The sequence below is a fragment of the Uranotaenia lowii genome, chromosome 2, assembly GCF_029784155.1.
Source record: "Uranotaenia lowii strain MFRU-FL chromosome 2, ASM2978415v1, whole genome shotgun sequence".
In the NCBI taxonomy this organism is placed as follows: domain Eukaryota; kingdom Metazoa; phylum Arthropoda; class Insecta; order Diptera; family Culicidae; genus Uranotaenia; species Uranotaenia lowii.
In genome coordinates this window covers 194,218,221-194,236,724 of record NC_073692.1, presented here as the reverse complement: position 1 = coordinate 194,236,724, position 18,504 = coordinate 194,218,221, and the positions used below count along the sequence as shown (strand labels likewise).

At 35.5% G+C, this 18,504-nt stretch overlaps 1 protein-coding gene across 4 annotated transcripts in view; it reads left to right on the top strand.

Annotated features, from left to right (window-relative positions):
- The window catches only part of LOC129750167 (cGMP-dependent protein kinase, isozyme 2 forms cD5/T2), a 692,362-nt gene that overhangs the window by 237,021 nt on the left and 436,837 nt on the right, over window positions 1-18,504 (top strand). Inside the window, exon 1 of one of the 4 annotated variants that reach the window (XM_055745420.1) lies at window positions 10,966-11,847. The exons of the other annotated variants lie outside the window; for them this stretch is intronic. The gene's annotated coding sequence lies outside the window, so the exon portion shown is untranslated. Of the gene's footprint in view, window positions 1-10,965; window positions 11,848-18,504 lie in introns of those variants that run through there. 4 annotated transcript variants of the gene reach the window in all.

Here is an 18,504-nt window from a genome sequence, read left to right as displayed (position 1 = left end):
CGGAACTACGTTAATCCCGAAGTCTTTAGAAATTCTTCGGGGTTTTGACGAATTTGGTTTGTCGCTCGTTCTATCGACTTTTGATTCGGGTCTTGCTTTTCCTTTCCAAATCATGTCGCCAAACAACATGAAGCCGCCATGAAACGAGTAAGCATGGCATTCAATCTTCGATGCAACGATCGACAAAGTCAGCGAATCGATCAAAGCTGCTAGTCTACTAAAAGGCGCCCGATTCAGCTGAATAAGTAGTTTCAAAATTTTCATAATGGTGCGACCGCTACAAGGGATGTTTTTTGTCACCGCTGCTTTTTCTCATCGTAATGGATGAGATCTTGACTAGATCGATTGACTGTAGACCAAACCTAGAATTGCCGTGGAATCCTTCAGCAATTGAGCAACTCAACGACCTTGACCTGGCAGACGATATTGTTTTTTTGCTCTGCGAAGTAGTTCCACCTCCTCGTGGTGCAGAGTGGAAACGTGTCTGCAAGTCCGGCGTATTGCAGATGTACGGCCAAGAGAACTACACCAAATCCACTAGAGGCTGTCGACGGGTCTGCCAAACCCGCGCGGAAGAAGTGGTGCACCCGGGTACTTAGGTACCAGTACTTGGGTGTGTGCGTGATGGTCCGACACGCTTTCGGGGGGTCATGGCCCTGATATGCGGACGTGACCGGAGGGAGAGCGATCGCCAACTCGTTTCGCGCTTCGGTGGGTATAGACCCGATTCGCAAAATGAGTAGATGCGCAAAGTGGTGGCCAATGGTGGGCCGATCACTTAGGGACGTGTTTACACGTCAGTGTCCGAGAGGCACATTCTGCCGGAGGTGTCAGGGTTCGACACGCGTTTCGGGAATTGTTGCACCTGAACCGCGAGTGTGACCTGATGAGGGCGTTCTATAGCTCGATCTGCGCTTCGGGTGGTCATGCGCCCGACTTGAAGATCGGGTAGCTGCGCTGAGTGGTGACTTAAGTCAACACTATTTGTGAGTTCGGAGGAGTCTGAGTCCTACATGTGGCTTAGGGAGCTTACCCCTCCTACCCGCGTGTTTGAACAGAGAAAATGTCGTCGACAACTCGCTTTGTGTTTCTGGATCTTGGACTGGATTCACAAAGTTAGTAGTTGCGCTGTGTGGGGACCTTATTCACACGATGAGATGTCGGGTCCTAACTCGTCAGAGGAGGGATTGCGCATCGAGTTTTGTTAGAATGAGGTATGCTGATCGAGGATACGGAAACGAGTATTGCCTTGGAGCGCACTAGCGCGAATTGACCTCCCACTATTGAAGCAAAGTGTGTCAAACAGTTCGAGGTGGGAACAAAGGTCTGTGGCCCCAGGTGGACTTTATGGCGTAGGGGGAACAGTGTTCCTTAGCATTGTATCATGAGTCGTCCAATTGCACCCATGGACCCAGAGTAGCAAACTGGGGGGACGCGGTGGCTCGCCGTGCCTTGGAATGCAATCCGTAAATTGGATTTACCACCTGGGTTAAAAACTAATAAAAAAAAAGACGATATTGTTTTACTCGCCCAAACACAACACGACATGCAGAACAAACTCGACGACCTCACCGAAAGCTCCAAGGCAGCAGGTCTCAAAATCAATGTCGGAAAGACCAAGTCGATGGAAATCAATACAGGAAATCGTTCCAATTTCGTGGTAGCTGGACAACAGGTTGAGACAGTGGAGTGCTTCCAGTATCTTGGTAGCCAGATTACGCCTGATGGTGGTACCAAGAAGGACATCGAAACCCGGATCAGAAAAGCCCGATTTGCGTTTGCGAGTCTCCGAAACATCTGGCGCTTACGCCAGATCTCTCTACGAACTAAGATCCGAATCTTCAACTCAAACGTCAAATCCGTATTGCTGTACGGGTGTGAAACTTGGTGCACATATGCGGTGACGACGCGAAAAAGTTTTTGTGAATAGCTGCCTGCGGAACATCATCCGCGCTTGGTGGCCTGGCAACTGGATCTCAAACGTGGAACTTCATCGTCCGGTGTCATCAAAAGGCGCTAGAAATCGAGATTCGGGAACGTAAGTGGAGATGGATTGGGTACACGCTGCGAAGAGATAAAAACGAGATTTGCAGAGAGGCGCTTGACTGGAATCCAGATGGGCATCGAAGAAGAGGCAGTACCAGAAGCTCGTGGCGGTGTAGCCTAGCCGCTGAAATCCGCACAGTTGAAGAGAACCTTGGCTGGCAGCAATTGAAGACGCTGGCTCCGGATCGCCAGCAGTGGAGATCTTTTATCTCAGCCCTATGCGTCGGTCAATCGGCGCCGGACCCTTAGAGTAATGCCTAATGACATAACCTTGTTAAACAGCTAATAAATTTTTTGCCTAATGGGATACGAAGCTACAATTTTGCTCAAAGTTGTTCAGCGGAAAATTTCCTTATGAGAATTTATAAATTGCCACAAAAACCATTAGCAGGCTCGGTTCCACAGAAGCAACAAAAATTTTGTTGATTTTTCAGTACCAAATATTGAACTCTTCCATACAAACCTAAAATTTCAAATTTATTTATGTTAACGTTACTTAAAAATTCGGCAAAAACTAATGAATAAGTTTTGATCAAATAAGAAGCTCAGGGTTTGAGAGATATATCTAATGATACCAAAACAATATATCTGAAAAAGTATTACTTGGCATAATTTTTTTCATTTTTTTCAATTAAAAAATTTGCAAAGCTAACCTTTATTTTCATTTTTCTTTATTTCAGGTGAGTTCCACAATCATTTTGAGGCTTTCCCAGCAACGATCATCTCTCAAGTCAAATAAGAAGGTAAAATAGTTTGCTGTCCAATCAGCAGTATGAACCCAACCAACATTGATGAATTATCATCTACATCGATTGGACAGAGTTCCGAACACGGTTTAAAAAAAATCAATTACTCAATTAGCAATGATAAATCGATTCCGATAATGAATATCTGTTTTGACTTTTAGGAACAGGTTATCACGAAGCATCATGAAGGTGATTCATAAATGATTATGTTTTTTTTTTTTGTAAAGTTGATCTTTCAGTTAGACACGACTTAATATTCGGATTAAATAATCGGGAATACGGACAAGTTTTCTTATTTACCGGCTAACTTATGCATTTGTAGGGTATTGTACCTAGTTGTTAAACTGTATATCTTAAAAAAATAATTGAGAATTTCTATCTTCCACATCTGGGTCACCAACCCTGGAAACGTGTGTGACAACGAGTCGAATTCCATTATTTTGTTTGCAATTCAGATAAATGCAACGTCTGCAAAGCTGACAAAACATCATCCAAGAAAGATTAAAAAGTCAAAGGGTGTCGTTGGGAAGTTTTTTTTGGTTTTTGTTTTTTCTTTACTCATGATCATTCATTATTGTTCGATCAAAAAAGTTTCACCATTCCTGTGCCAAATGGAAATGGAATGCGATTTCGCACCGTAATTGACTTGCGGATTGCGAAATATTTTGCGGATCGAGGTTAATTTATTGGTACGGCAACTGTCTTGAAACAAAAGAGATGCCATCAGGTTTTGGATCATAAAAAAGGGGTTATTTCATCGCCGCTTGATTTTTTTCCTTATGATTGCCTTTATCGTGTAGAGAGTTTTTTTTTTAATGAAAGAAGTCATATAAATTTTATCTATTTTATTAAAATCTCTCAACCGACCCTGAAACTTCTTTCTGTTAATCTCCCTTTGCTCAAATTTCCAAACAAATATTTCGAAATAAGATTTTCTTCAAAACGAATGCGCCTTTCTTAGAATCTTTGAGCCACGAATATACGAGTTTCGGGAAGCACTTGATCATTATTAATGAAGTGCTACTTGTGGATAGAATTTGTTGCTCAGAATTGCTAATGTCTTCCAAACTGTAAGATTTTCGGGTAACATATTTCAATGGATGCTGCACCCGTAACGGGTAACGTGAGATCACACATAATATGGAAAAGAAATAAGCGTTTTTGAGCACGCCCAGTGTAATATATGTATTTCCCGTTGACTAAGAATCGCTCCGTAAGAGCAAAATATACGAGGCGGTAAGAATGAATTTTATTGAGGCATCAGATTACACTCATTCGGTTTTTGTGTTTCTGTTGGGGAATCGATCGTTCGTCGACCAGCTAATACAAATTTGTGTGTCTCTGGTCTTGGTTGATCAATTGGTTTGTGTATTCATTTGGGGCTTATTGATTGAATTAAGGATATTGCTTGAATTTTTGATTAATTTTGATTGCCGCTATGGAATGAGAGAAGAACAAGAATATTCCTCGACATCTCGATAGAGAGTTATGATGAAAGGCAATTGACCCAATCATAAATGCCATTCGAAATGTTTTTAAAGTTACTTTTGATAGTAAAAAAATGTTTGCAATAAAGAAGAAACATCTTATTGAAATAAAATTGAGAAAAGCATTAAAAATCCTTCTAGGCTAGTTAATAGCATATCAGGAATGAGATTTGTTGAGTTCAAGTTCAAAAACTTCTAATCAGAGCACTAAAAAAGTATACACACTAAATCCGTGACATTTGAATGTTTGTTGTAATTACTTATTTTTTAGATTATTTATGAACCTGATTTTAAAAAAAGTTTTTATTTATTAACTAAAAGTGGTTTTAAAAAGTTTTTTAACAAATTTTGCATAACATCTGTTTATAAACTTTTTGATTTTTAGATTTGAATCGATAACGAGAGCTGGAATTTGTAAAAAATATATAGCCAATTTCATCCGTTATATACAATACCGTTATTCAATCAAGTTTAAGTCTAAAAAAAATCAATCGAAAATTCGTTTGTTAAATGTATTTATGTATGTATGTTTAACACTGATAGGTCGTCTGCCTGACCAAGATTGCCGAAAAAAAATTCTGTGTTTCTGACATAAAAATTCTCGATTTGAATCTAAAATCTAGTGACGGTTTTCTGTGACGCTATTTTCATGACCTTCATTGGGAAATTATGTGAAAAAAACAACAAACTTTTTTAAATATTAATAAAAAAAATCCATTTACATTATATTTTTTTTCATATTTTCATGAATTAAAGTAAGAAATAAAAAGTTGAAAGTGACTTAAAAATTAACCCTTTCTTTCCCATGGTAGCACAGGTGATCCACTACTCCGCACAGCTCGAACTTGAACTGGGCGCATTAGATCAACACCGTTTTTTCACCGAATGTGCAGGTATGAATGAAGAATAATTGCACAAAATTTGAAGAAAATCGATTCACTAGTTTTTGCTCAGCATATCAAAAGTTGCGCAAAAGTAGGATTTTTCAAAAATTTAAATCAAGTCGTCATTTGATGTTCAATAATTTCACAAGTTTGCATAATTATCCTCAAATAAAAATACTGACGTGCAGAAAATTGCTTGTGTAAGCAAAATCGAATGATGGTTTGCTTAGATTTCAACTAAAACATATAAATTTTCGAATGAGTAAAGTGGATCACAGGTGATACACTGGGAACAAAACGTACTTTTCATCTTGTTAAGATTTTTATCAATACTCATGAAAATCATTCCGTCAAAAGTTTTTTCTCTTCAGAATTTAAAATGACCACATGTCTCGAAATATTTGCAAAAGCTTGTGATTTTTTGAGAAACGGCATGTTTTGTTTGTCTGGCGAAAAGTGTCATGGCGGCCACTGTTCAAGGCAAAATTGAAAATTTAAAATATTTCAATAGTTTGACTTTTAAGGGCTGAATGGATAATAAGAAATAAATATTTCACAAAAAAGAATCGTTTTAGTTTGTGATCAATGAGGTGATGAAATTCCATGTATTTTTGCCGTTTTGTTGTTATCTTCCCAATGGAGCATATATGATCCACCTAAAAACCCAAATTTATCAACTGGATCATGAAAGTAGACTAAAATAATGCATCTTTTGTTCTAGAACTTTTGTTGTTAATCAATATTTCTATTTTTAAAACGTGAATAACCTCATGGGAAGGAAAGGGTTAATAATTTTGGAAATCTGTACTTAAACAAATCCGGGTTTTTTTTTTGAGTAAAAATTGTCGTTTTCACCCCTTCGAGAAACCGGTTGAGTATTCAATGTTTTGATTTTGAATGCTACCCAATGAAGCCAGTTCAAATAAATTTTTAATAGGGTAAAAGCACTAGCTACGTAACACATTTTTATCAGATTTTCTATCAAAAATTCCCAAACCGTAACAAACTTCTATACCCCCCTCCCCCCCTGAACGATAAAGATAAAGATATTTTACATTTTTTTAATCTACTGAAATGAAGTTTTTACATACGCAAGGCACGTAAATATACTGCAGAACTGACTCTTAAAAATCTCCAAAGTGGCCATAAAATGAGTAGGAAATGATGATTGTTGAAAATTGAGTTCAGAAATAAAAAGCAAAAGAATATCCATTTTTGTCATAACAACCTGGCAACTCTGATGATGAGGCCTAATCCAAATCAAGTTTCGTGGTTATGGCTGAGGCCACCCAATAAATCGAAGATATTTGGCAGTTTGATAAAGTATTACAGCTCAAATGACGAATTTTTTAGTGCTAGAGGAAAATCTCTTAAAACCCATTTTAAACCATTGGAATACTTGAAAACGCAAAGATTGTTCACTTGTTCACGGTGAATTTTAAAAAATAATCTAAATATTGTATAAAAACAAAAGTGGTATGCCAATGTTTAATCTTAAAAAAGGTAAACTTATGGTTGATTTATCCATTGAACGATTTGAAATAAATTGGAGAAGAAAATTTGGATGATTTCCAATCATTCATATTTTAACAAGCAAAATGGATGCATTTTTCTGCAATACTTGAAAGCTTTTGGGGAATTGAGGGTAAAACAGCTATATCTCCATTTTCTGATGCGTTAGATGGCTGAAACGGCCTTCATTCGATTCCTATAAAAAAAATTACACCAAATAGTTCTCGTTTGTTCGAAAATTTTCCTGCACAAACAAGCTTTTTCTGAATTAATTGAAAAATGTTGGGAATTTGTGGGTAAAATAGCCATAACTCCAATCTTCGATGCGTGCGGCGGCTCAATTACCTTTCATTCGATTTTTCGGAAAAATTCTCTTACGATTCTATTTTGGCTCAAAATTTTGAAGTTCGAACATGTTTGAAGTTAAAAAAAAATCATAACTCCAGAAAAAATTACACTAAATAAATTGCATTTGATTGAAAATTTTCCAGTCCAAACTAACTTTTTTCGTGATTAATTGAAAAATATAAGGGAATCGAGGGTAATATCAGACATTAATCCATTCTCCGAAGATTGTGGTAATTCAAACAGCCTTCATCTGATTTCTCGGAAAAAAAATACACAAGATAATACCATATTTGTTCAAAATTTACTGGTCCAAATCAGTTTTTTTCTGAATTGTTTACAAAATATAGGGGAATTAGGAGATAAAACGGCATTCTATCTCCGTTCACTAGTAAAAAATTTATTTTTCATGGTTTAGTTCATAGTTTGTAGGGAAAACATTGAATTTCTTTGCGATTTATTCAAAGGGATTGCAGTGGAGAGAGAATTTTTTGCATTTGGAACTGTAATGATCAAATTTCAACAACTGCTTAACAAATCGCAACAATTTGCAACAATTAGCACATTTTCACTCTCTCTGAGCACCGGTTTCTCTCATTTTAACTTAAACCTTCTTAAACCTTAAATTCACTCTAACAAATTGCTACAAATTACCACAAATTCAATCATTGGCAGCAAAATTTGTTTGATCATTGACGATGATTCTCCGTTTATCTCAGTCCCCTGGTTTATTCACTATTTTCCCCATTGTGGTTTAAAAAAAACTCTTAAATTTCTTTTTTGATAGAAAAATTGTTCTTATGCACTAAGAACACAAAAAAGCTTAAAATTTAAGAATTAATGTCAACAAATGTAGTAAAGTAAAATATATTTATGTTAAAAAAGGACAGATGTAGATTTTAGTTTCAATTGTCAAAATTTTCATGAATTTTCTGTCTTACTGTCATACGTGGAAAAAAATTGTCAATAAAAACAACATTTTGAGTTCGTGAGAAAAAAAAGTTTTAAAAAAGTTGAAAATCAAATTTTATGGCAAGAATACAGTTTTGATGCTTTGGGTCTTCTTTTAACCACACCCACAAAACTTTGTATGCAACAACAATGCATATAGTCTACATCGAGCAGAATAGACATGAAAAATTAAAAAAAAAAAAACACATTAAGGAGTAATGGTGAAAAAATATTCCATCTTCTATGTTTTTTTTGCTTGTGGAATTGTTCGAATATTCTACTAAGTTATCAAATTTTTGATTAAATTCTTTTAACTTAATTAATTTCCCCCTTTGCCTTTTCTAAATTATCGAAGGGGTAGGTGGTAGGTTTGACTAAAGAAAGATATGATATTTGTTACGGTCATTTATAAATAATTATGATTCAGTGAATTAATAACATTTCAATTCAAATAACACAACTGAACTGGTTTGGAGTCGTTGTTTTGTGTATTACAAAAGTTATGGCCCATCAAAGTTAAAAATATTTTTTGAAATTCTAAATTAATCTCAATACGTTTTCATTTTTTTTCTCAACCTTTTTAATTGGGTGCAGAAAGGTGTTTTTGATTCATTGAGATTAATACATTTGTTAGAATTTGCAAATCCGAAAAATTAACTGCGATAACCATTTTTTCGAAATAAATTTGTTTATTGCAATTTTCCATTCATCCAGAAAAAATATCGTAATAAACATACAGTGAGCGAAATATGAATAGTACCACTATGTGTTTTGCTTGTTAAAATATGAATGATTGAAAATCACGAAAATTTTCTTCTACGGTGTGTTTTGAATTGCTTAACGGGTAAATCAAGCATAAGTTTACTTTTTTTTGGACGTAGCAATTGGCGTTGAGGACCAAAAATGTGAAAAAGGGTGCGAAATAAAAGAAGCACCACTTGAGTTTTTCATTCATTCAATTTGAGCACTAAAACTTAATCAAACTGCTTGATTTCTTCATTAAGATTCATAAGTATGATGCAAAATGATGAAACATAGATTTATGGCTGAATTTGAATTCAAAAACAGTTTGGAATTCAAAATACTAATGTTTTTTTAATAGTCAAACACATAGATGGCAGCGCTATCTTGCAATTTAACCAAATTCATGCTCATTTTCGAATATCCAGGATTAGTTAGAGTGTGCTGGATGAATTTGGTCAAGAAATAAGTACCGTGGTACCGTGTGAACGCCTTGGAAATTCTAAAATCACTAAATAAAAAAAAAAAGGAATTGCATCAAGGTCACTAAAAGTGAATTTTTTAGACCGATCATCAGAATAAAGTTTTACTTTGCATTGGAGAGTGATGGACCAGACGGCTAGCAGTATTAATGGTATGATTTGCTATTGATTCGGAGGTTGAGATGAGCAGGAATTTTGGCGGTTGTACATTTTTGTGCTGGTGATTCTTTTGCAAATCCGGAAAAGCTTTCTGTAGCGTGAACTTCCACAAAACTGTAATGGGAAAACACTTCAAAATGCTTAATATAGGCCTAAATAAACCTGGAAAATCAATATTGAGACTTAATTTGAATTTAACTGCAAGATAGTGCTGCCATCTACGACTTGAAACTGGAATAAGTGTGGTTTACTGAAAAAAAAAAAAACAAAATTGATGATTTCCAACCTTTTTCTTTCTGATTCTAAATAAATCCCGAATGTTTGTTTCATCATTTTACGTCATTTTGATGAAGAAAAAAGAAAGTTTGGTAAAGAATTACAGCTCAAATATCAAATTCCTTAACGCTAGAGGAGTATCTCTTAAAACCCCTTTTTAAACCTTCGAAAATCTTTGGAATTCTAGAAAACTCCTTTAAATGCAGTTATTATTCACTTTTACACAGTAAATTTTGAAAATAATCTTGTTTTTGTTGAAAAACTCAAGTGGTACTTTTCTTATTTCGCACCTTTTTCTCCATATTTTTGGTCCTCATTGCCAATTGCAACGTCCAAAAAAAGTAAACGTATGCTTGATTTATCCGTTAAGCAATTCAGAACAAGTTGAGAAGAAAATTTTGATGATCTTCAATCATTCATATTTTAACAGGCAAAACACATAGTGATACTATTCTTATTTCGCTCACTGTAGTAATTCTGGAAAACCATCGTATGGGTATGACTTATTTTTACCAATGATGAATTTTGTACATTTGAACAAATTTGAAATAGTGAGACCCATCGGAATATCTGTAACATACAAGTTTAAAGGCCCGAGATTTATGTCTACTCAGTAGCATTTGTGTCACTCTTCCATTAAACGAATCGATTACAATGTTTCCCTATTGCAGGCCGCTTCAATTAATCAACTTTATTCAGCTCGAAACCACAATTGCGTTTGCTGCAGACGTACGTTCACAATGAACCTTTTCTTCGGTTCACCCTCGCTGAGCCGACATCTTTCAGAGCAGCATGTGTGTTAGCGTTCACGCGTCTTGTCTTTTCTTAACGCCTCGCTTGGACGGTTCGCGCAAATCAACTTCAGTTTCTTTTGCGCATGAATTCATTCACACTTCCAACGATGGTTGGGGCACGTTCACAGACGTATCCACTTGCTAGGATCCATCGAACACTTGATAATCTTATCTCCGCGTCTCTGCGTTCTCTCTTTGCTCGTGGTAGTAATCACGCGTGGCGTACCAACAGCAACGCGCAATGCGCGTCGCCGCATCGTGTTGTCCCGACGTCGTGACGCGAACTTTTTGTGAATATCGACAATTGCAGCAACAACAATAATTGTTACCAACAAAAACAGAGAAGCACGAAAAAAAAACTCAAAACACGATCGCGACGACAGACAACTTATTTTGCTCCACGCGGCGTCGTCGTCGTCGTCGTCGATGGTCGGCAAGTCTCAGTCCAAAACAAGATTTCGTCTGGTTAACACGACGACGCGACGCGGTTCAACTTCGCGGCTTTTGAGGCGCTCTTTTGAGTTTTTTTTCGTGGTGCGGCTTTAAGATTTAGTAAGTCAGTTGGTTGATCAGTCAGTCAGTCAGTCTGTTAGTCGGTCAGTCTCTGGTTGTCGGAGTGATTGTAAGGTTTGTTTTTACCTTCTTCCGTCGTTCGTTTAGTTTTCGGAAGATCACGCGAGTTGATTTTTGGGGTTCAAAGACAATAATACTCAAAAAAAAAAAGATCGGCGATCGCGCGTAGCTTGTGTGCAGTGAATTCTCTAGCAGCCGTTCGGCCAAGTACAAGGTTTTTCCTGTGAGCGCTGCGAAGATTTTTACGACACTTTCAGTTTTTTTTCTGTGGTTGTTTTCGGGTGTTTCCAAGGTTTATTGAGCATAATTGGATCCTGAGGCTCTGTTGCTGATGCGTATAAGTTGTTTGGCCGGAGAACTCCGGAAGAAGTGAAGTGCCAGGCGTTTGCGCGATATTCAAGGACTACGACACGTCACAAACCTGTTCCTTCGGGGGGTGTCAAGTGCAGTTGCTGCACCGTTTGCGTGTATGAAAGCAGAATACTGATGATTCGAGCCGAAGAAAACGAGTTCTGGTAAAAAGAGCTACCATAACCTACTAAAAACTTACCATCGAAGTGCTGCTGCCGCAGTGAGGTGACAACGCAAGATCACGTCGCTCGATCGGCCGGACCAAGGCCAAGGTTGTGTAGTTTTTTTCCCTCTGTTTTTGCGGCTTTACCCTTACGCGATCCCCAACAACGAAGCCGCTACGCGTCAACCAACAACTTCTGTAATACAAGATCCCCGTGCCGTGCGCGCAAAAGTGTATGTTTTGAATACGGAAAAAAGGCCTGCAGCAGCGTGATCGAAAACTTAAGTTCCAGATTCGTGAGGCCGACTTGAGTTAGAACAAACGGCCAAGTTTGGAAGTATGTGTCTCAAGTAGCTAAGCGAATGTAAAATGTCCTGCTGAGATGGCGACGCCGTCGACGCACTGCCTCTGAAGTATTTAGAGTAGCTGCGGCGTCTTTGAAATCTGACATCTGGGATCGTGACGATAGACTGTTTCCGACCAGTCGGTGACCGGTTACCGGTAGCTAGTTTACTAACATAAACACATACATAGGGTTTAAAAAAAAAACAAGCGAAACTAAGTCATACTACGACTACACACTGCTTAGTGGTCCCCAGTTAAGCATATGCTAATTTGCTGTCCAACTTGGGAAAATTCATTTTGACGGTCACTAACGAATCAATTAAATGGCTTCGGGAGGAAACCCGAATTGCCACCTACGCAAATTGTTTTTTCTTCAATAAAGATCCGTTTAAAAAAAACTTTAAATGTTCTTCTTATATTTTTAATTTGATGTAAATTCTGAATCGGTTTACCTGCTGTTAAAAATGATGAACCTACATTTAGGTCAACATGCAGTGTGTTGCATCCAGTAGCAGCACTCGTGCCGTGTTAGGTGAAGTACTTTGTCAATCAGAGTTTGCTGTGTCTGATATGGTGATACAGGGCATGAGAGATAAGATAGCGAGCGATGCATAATAATTCGATTGGGCTAACGATTAATTTCCCCTTTTATATGCCATGCTTTGGAACGGAATTCATTCAAATGTGATGGGCCGTTCCAGTAACAAGTACAGTAAAGTTTTATGGCTCCAGAGATACGACTAAATTCAGTTCATCCGAGAATAACACTTTAGGTTTTGAAGACTGATATTGAAAAATTATGACCCTTGGAAAAATACTACTGAAACGAAAATTTACAACAATAATATAATTACAGAAAAACAAAACGAAATAAAATTTCGGCAAGTCGGACATTTTGCTCAAAATACTATAAAAAAGTAGGACGTTTTTCAATCTGCAGTAGGACGAAAGAAGGACGCTTTAAGTTTTTTTTCACAATTCTGTTTTTTTGAAATTCAATATTTTATCGTAAGTGTTTATTTAAAAAAAAGGAATTCTTGTTCTGGAGCATACTTCTCTGAAGAGCCTATTTTCACAATCTTTCACATTAATTTTCGAAATAAGTTTGACTACATTTTTAGTTTCTCAGTTACATAGATTGAAGCTTTTAAAGGTTATTTTCATTAGCCAAAAAAGCTCTTAAAGCAGATGTTGTTTTCCTTTTAGGAAATGATACGTATCTTGAAAAAAAAAAAAATATAAAATTGTTTTCAAAACAATGTTATTTTACATTCAAATCAAATTTATATCAAATGATCTTAGGATCCAATCTAACATTTCGACTCTCATCAAAGGAAATTAAAAGCTATGAAATAGGCATAGTTATAACTCCATTTGAAAATATACAGAACCAAACTGCTCTGCATAATTATGTGCAATGAATATGAATTCTCAACATTGGATTTTATTTCAAAACTGTAATATTTCATCCATTTTCTTTTCAGAATTTTTAACAAAACATCTTTTATTTTAATTCAGATCATTTTTTTAATTAAAGTGTATGGAAATGAAGAAAACTACTATTGAAATATTGAATATGCTTAACAAACCATGACAAATACGCCATTTGCTTAAAACTAGACATGTTTTGTTCAGTGGCTGCAGATCGTTATAAATTAAAACAATATCAAGTCATCGGTCTTTGTGTATATGTGTAATTTATATACGTCGATTGTTATAAATTTCTAAATAACAAATATAAAAATCAATTTTTTTTTCAATCTATTTCTTGGTTATTTTTCAGAAATATATGCTTTAAAATCAGCTTCAAATTTTAATATTTACATTATAACGTTACGATAAATATATTTTTTTAACAATGAAGTTTAACATCAGTCTATGCAAACAGCTGATGTATAAAAATTTAACAAAAATTGTTGACTTCTTGTTTGGACTAAACATTAAATCTGCTGTTGAGTTAAGCTGAAAATGCATTTCATTGCACTAATGCATTTTTTTTGCAATAGTAATACAAAAGACATACCTGAGTTTTCGCTGTTAGACCAATCCAAGGTTCGTTTTAGAAGAATCTCACCCAGAAAATAAGAACATCATTGTTCGAGCGTTGAAATTAAAAACGTATTTTCAAATTGCCTGACGACAGAGGATTCAAAACAACAGTTCTCACCAATTATTGATCCTTTTTATCAAACGTTTTTCAGTTTCACTTTTTTACTGCAAAGCGTTGAATTACCATCGAAAAGCAGTCGTACCAAAACATAAACAAAACAAGGGTTTTTATTATAAGGTAAAAAATAATACCTCACCTTGGATGTAATATTATAGTCTTGCATTGAAATGGAAAAGCGCAAATAAGGAATTCGTGAAAAATGCATCGAAATAATAAAAAACGCAAAGGTAAAAATTTTATAAATAAGATAATGGTCCTAATCGCAAAAAAGTAAGACAATTTGTAAAGTAGGACAGTAGGACAAGGTTCGAAAAAGAAGGACATGCCCTACCAAAGTTGGACGTCTGGTAAGCCTATCTGCAAACGAGAAATAACAAAACTTGGTCCATGTCTTGGTTTCCGGTTACAGATTCAGAAATGTAAGGTAGAGGAATTTTGAATAATTCGTGCATCAATATTTTACTTTTTATGATAAATTTACTAACTGTTAATTATTGTGTTGAATAATTTATCGGCCTTATCAGTTGAAGTGATGTCCTTATTAGTAAGAACTAGCTGACCCGGTAAACTTCGTTCTACTTTTTTCTTAATAAATCGTTAAAAAATGTTTAATTCATCTACACATCTTTAACTTCTTCATGCTCGTGAATCAGTTTTCATGAAGATCGTCTTCAAGTTGTTCGAGTTGTGTCCCATTTTTAGTTGAGTTTGTATGGGAGCCCCCTTCCATAAAAAGTAAGATTCTTGAAACTATTATACAAACCATTTACGTCCCAAAAACCCTTGGATACCAAATTTAACTTCATTCCGACCGTCCGTTTATACATGATGGTGTTACAAAGAAAACGCCCCCATTTTTATATATAAGACATTTCAAAATTATGATTTTTTTTGTTTCGATTATAGTCGTTTTATCATCTTTATGGCATTCTCGACTTTATCAACGTTGCAGTTGGCGGATCGTTATTGAAAAACTTATCCGGTACAACTGTGTTCGATGTTTACTCTCGGTCTCAAACTCGCGGACATCGGCTCAGGAGACAACAAACTTGCCAACTGAGCTATATCTCAAGCCCTCAAAATTATGATGTTTTAAAGATGGTAAGAAGAAACAGAAGATGGTGAAATAAACCGATTAGAATTTTATTTTGAAGCAGTTTTCATCACATACCAAATTTTTGTTTCGGCATGGACCAACTACTATAAAATGGTAGACAAAGATAGAACTAAACCTACCACCACACAAAAGTTGGACAAGCGTGGTTCACCCCACAAGCGGAAACATACAGTGCGAATGAACAAAAAAAATGATTCACTTAGAAAAGCTCCCTTTAGCTCAGAACAGGTGTATCGATGGATTACTTCTCAGGATGATTCTTAATAAAATTCTTATTGATCATTTTCACCATCTTTGATTTCTTCTAACTTTCTATCGGTCTATAAAATTTCAATATCATGAAATATTCTTACTTAAAAGGACATCACTTTCACCGATAAGACCGATAAACTACCCGATCAGAAGAGAATAACCAAACTATATCAGGAAGATATATCTTGATATTCATTCATATTCACTTCCTATCAAAATGAGATATACTTTAATACTCGTAGGATTTTTAGTATCTCAAATTGTATCATAAAGTCCATGCAATCATATCTATAATAATATTACCTGTTGGTAGCATTATAACTCAACTAAGATAACTTTGTATTTCCAAATGTGTATGCCATAGTTCAAACTTGAAAAGTTTGAGTTAGTAGCCACACACTCTTTTTTTAACTCAAAATTAAGTAGTTTTGGTTCAAAACAGCACTTTGGTGGTATCCCTCAACTTTGAGTTTAATTGGGCAATAGCAAAACTAAGTTCTGATAGGCATACTCAATACTAAGTTCGGCAGCCGAACTCGAATTCATCCTTTTTTTTCGAGGGTAGCTTATTTTCAGGGAATTAAAGGATGATTAAAATTTGTTGTACTCGGATGTTGCTGTTCCGGTACATTGCATTGCAATTACAGAGCGGTGGAAAGTTTTGACATTCCCGGTCAAAGAAAACTTCCGGATGTTACTTCCCACGGGAAGTAATCAACATCCGGAAGTTTCCGGACATTCCAAGCCGCTCACCATATGATAACAATGACGGACAGAATTTTTCGCTGACACGGTGAACATGCATTTCATTATAAAGTTCCTCCATAGTCTTCCGGTAATTGTTCCGGAGCGACAAAATTTTGCGACGTGTTCGTTGGTTGCTGTTCCAGTTCGGACTGAACTCGCTAACTGTTTTCAGTCCAACAAAGAGAGTTCAATTTTTAGTTCATAAGGTTGAACTCAGCTTTGAACCCTCGCCGAAGGAAAAAAAAGGATCAATTCCGTTTTGATCCATCGCAAGGAGGAAAAGGGTACTTAACTTTAAGTTCATAGAATCGAACTACACTGCCGGCCAAAAGTTTGGGATCACCCGCTAAAAAACATGCAAATTTTGATCGTTCATATCTCAGCCGTCTTAGGACATATTGCAAATCTTCTGAACTCATTTGAAAGATAATGAGCAATAGCTATTTCGGAGTTATTTTGCCCAGAAATAATGTTTTAGTTTTGCACCTAAAACTTAACCTAAAATTAGAGCATTTTCGAAAAAACGCACTCAATATTCAAAGCCGATCATCTCGCGATAGGGTGGACCAAATTTCAAAATTTGAGTTGCATTAGAATCCTTATTCTATACTTCTCAAAACACAATCAAAAAATTTTGTGCAAAAATTTAAGAATGAACTTTTAATTAATAAAATAGACACTTAAGTTATCGTCCAAAAGTTTGGGATCACCCCTAGTATGGTGTATCGACCAAAAGTTTGGGATCATTTTTTCAAAAACATGCAAATTTATCTCATTCATATCTTTCTCATCTAACACCGTATTGCAGATCTGAAGGGTGCATTTGAAAGCTTAGGAATTGTTGTTTTTTCATAAATTCATACAAAAATTATATTTTAAATCCATAACCATAAAAAATTTACAATCATAAGTGTGAATTTTCAAAAAACAATTAATATCAAGTAAATTGTTTATGGTTATCACTTTAAAATATAATTTTTGTATGAATTTATAGAAAAAACAACAATTCCTAAGCTTTCAAATGCACCTTTCAGATCTGCAATACGATGTTAGTTGAGAAAGATATGAATGAGATAAATTTGCATGTTTTTGGCCAATACACCATACTGAGGGGTGATCCCAAACTTTTGGACGATAACTTAAGTGTCTATTTTATTAATTAAAAGTACATTCTTAAATTTTGCACAAAATTTTTTGATTGTATTTTGAGAAGTATAGAATAAGGATTCTAATGCAACTCAAATTTTGAAATTTGGTCCACCCTATCGCGAGATGATCGGCTTTGAATATTGAGTGCGTTTTTTCGAAACTGCTCTAACTTTAGGTTAAGTTTTAGGTGCAAAACTAAAACATTATTTCTGGGCAAAATAACTCCGAAATAGCTATTGCTCATTATCTTTCAAATGAGATCAGAAGATTTGCAATATGTCCTAAGACGGCTGAGATATGAACGATCAAAATTTGCATGTTTTTAGGCGGGTGATCCCAAACTTTTGGCCGCCAGTGTCTGTTTTGAACCTCGGTCATACTTAATGTAAAACAGAGTCGTTTTGTTTGTTGTATTGCCAGTGCCCTACTTGACATAAAAAATGATAAGTATATTTCTGGGATTAAATCCAGAAATTATGCGTTGACTTTAAATAACGTAAAAATTTGTGATTGTTGTTTAATATTGTCTGAAATCATATTTGAGTCACGTTTCAAGCATAAAAAATCTATAAATTGAGCAATAAATCGGTATCGGTAGTCGTAATCATCATTTAAAGGTCAAAAAACGTCATTTGACCTCCTCCAATATCTACATTTAATGTTAAAATGGAAAAGATCGAACTTTCAGAAATATGTAGATCTTCAAGGTCCGATTAATTAGGTAGATCGACCTTAAAATCGATCTTTTCCTGAAGTTTGAACAATCCTAGTTCTAACTGTTTTAATCAGGGATGATAACTGTCCGAATGTCATTTGACATTTTTTATCAGTACGAAAACGACTGTCACAGCCATGTCCTTTTTGGATTTTTTGGATATCATCGCTAAGAAATTATCTCGAGAAAATGTCAAATAACATTTGGGATGAATGTCACAACTTGCATCGAGATTGTGATAGTCATGGAAAAAAAAATGTAACGATAAGCTGAGGAAAACTTTTAAGGATGTACAAAAAAATTTTTTTTTCAAAAATGTTTTAGGCCTTTAACAAATTTATAAATGGATTTTTTTCATAAACGATGGTTTAACTAAAAATTTGAATAGTTATCAAGCTCCCAACACCCTAATCGAGTATTTTGTCTATATCTACTGAGATTTTGAGTTATATGGACATTTTATCTTTTATTTGGATCTAAAATTTTTACGGAAAATACC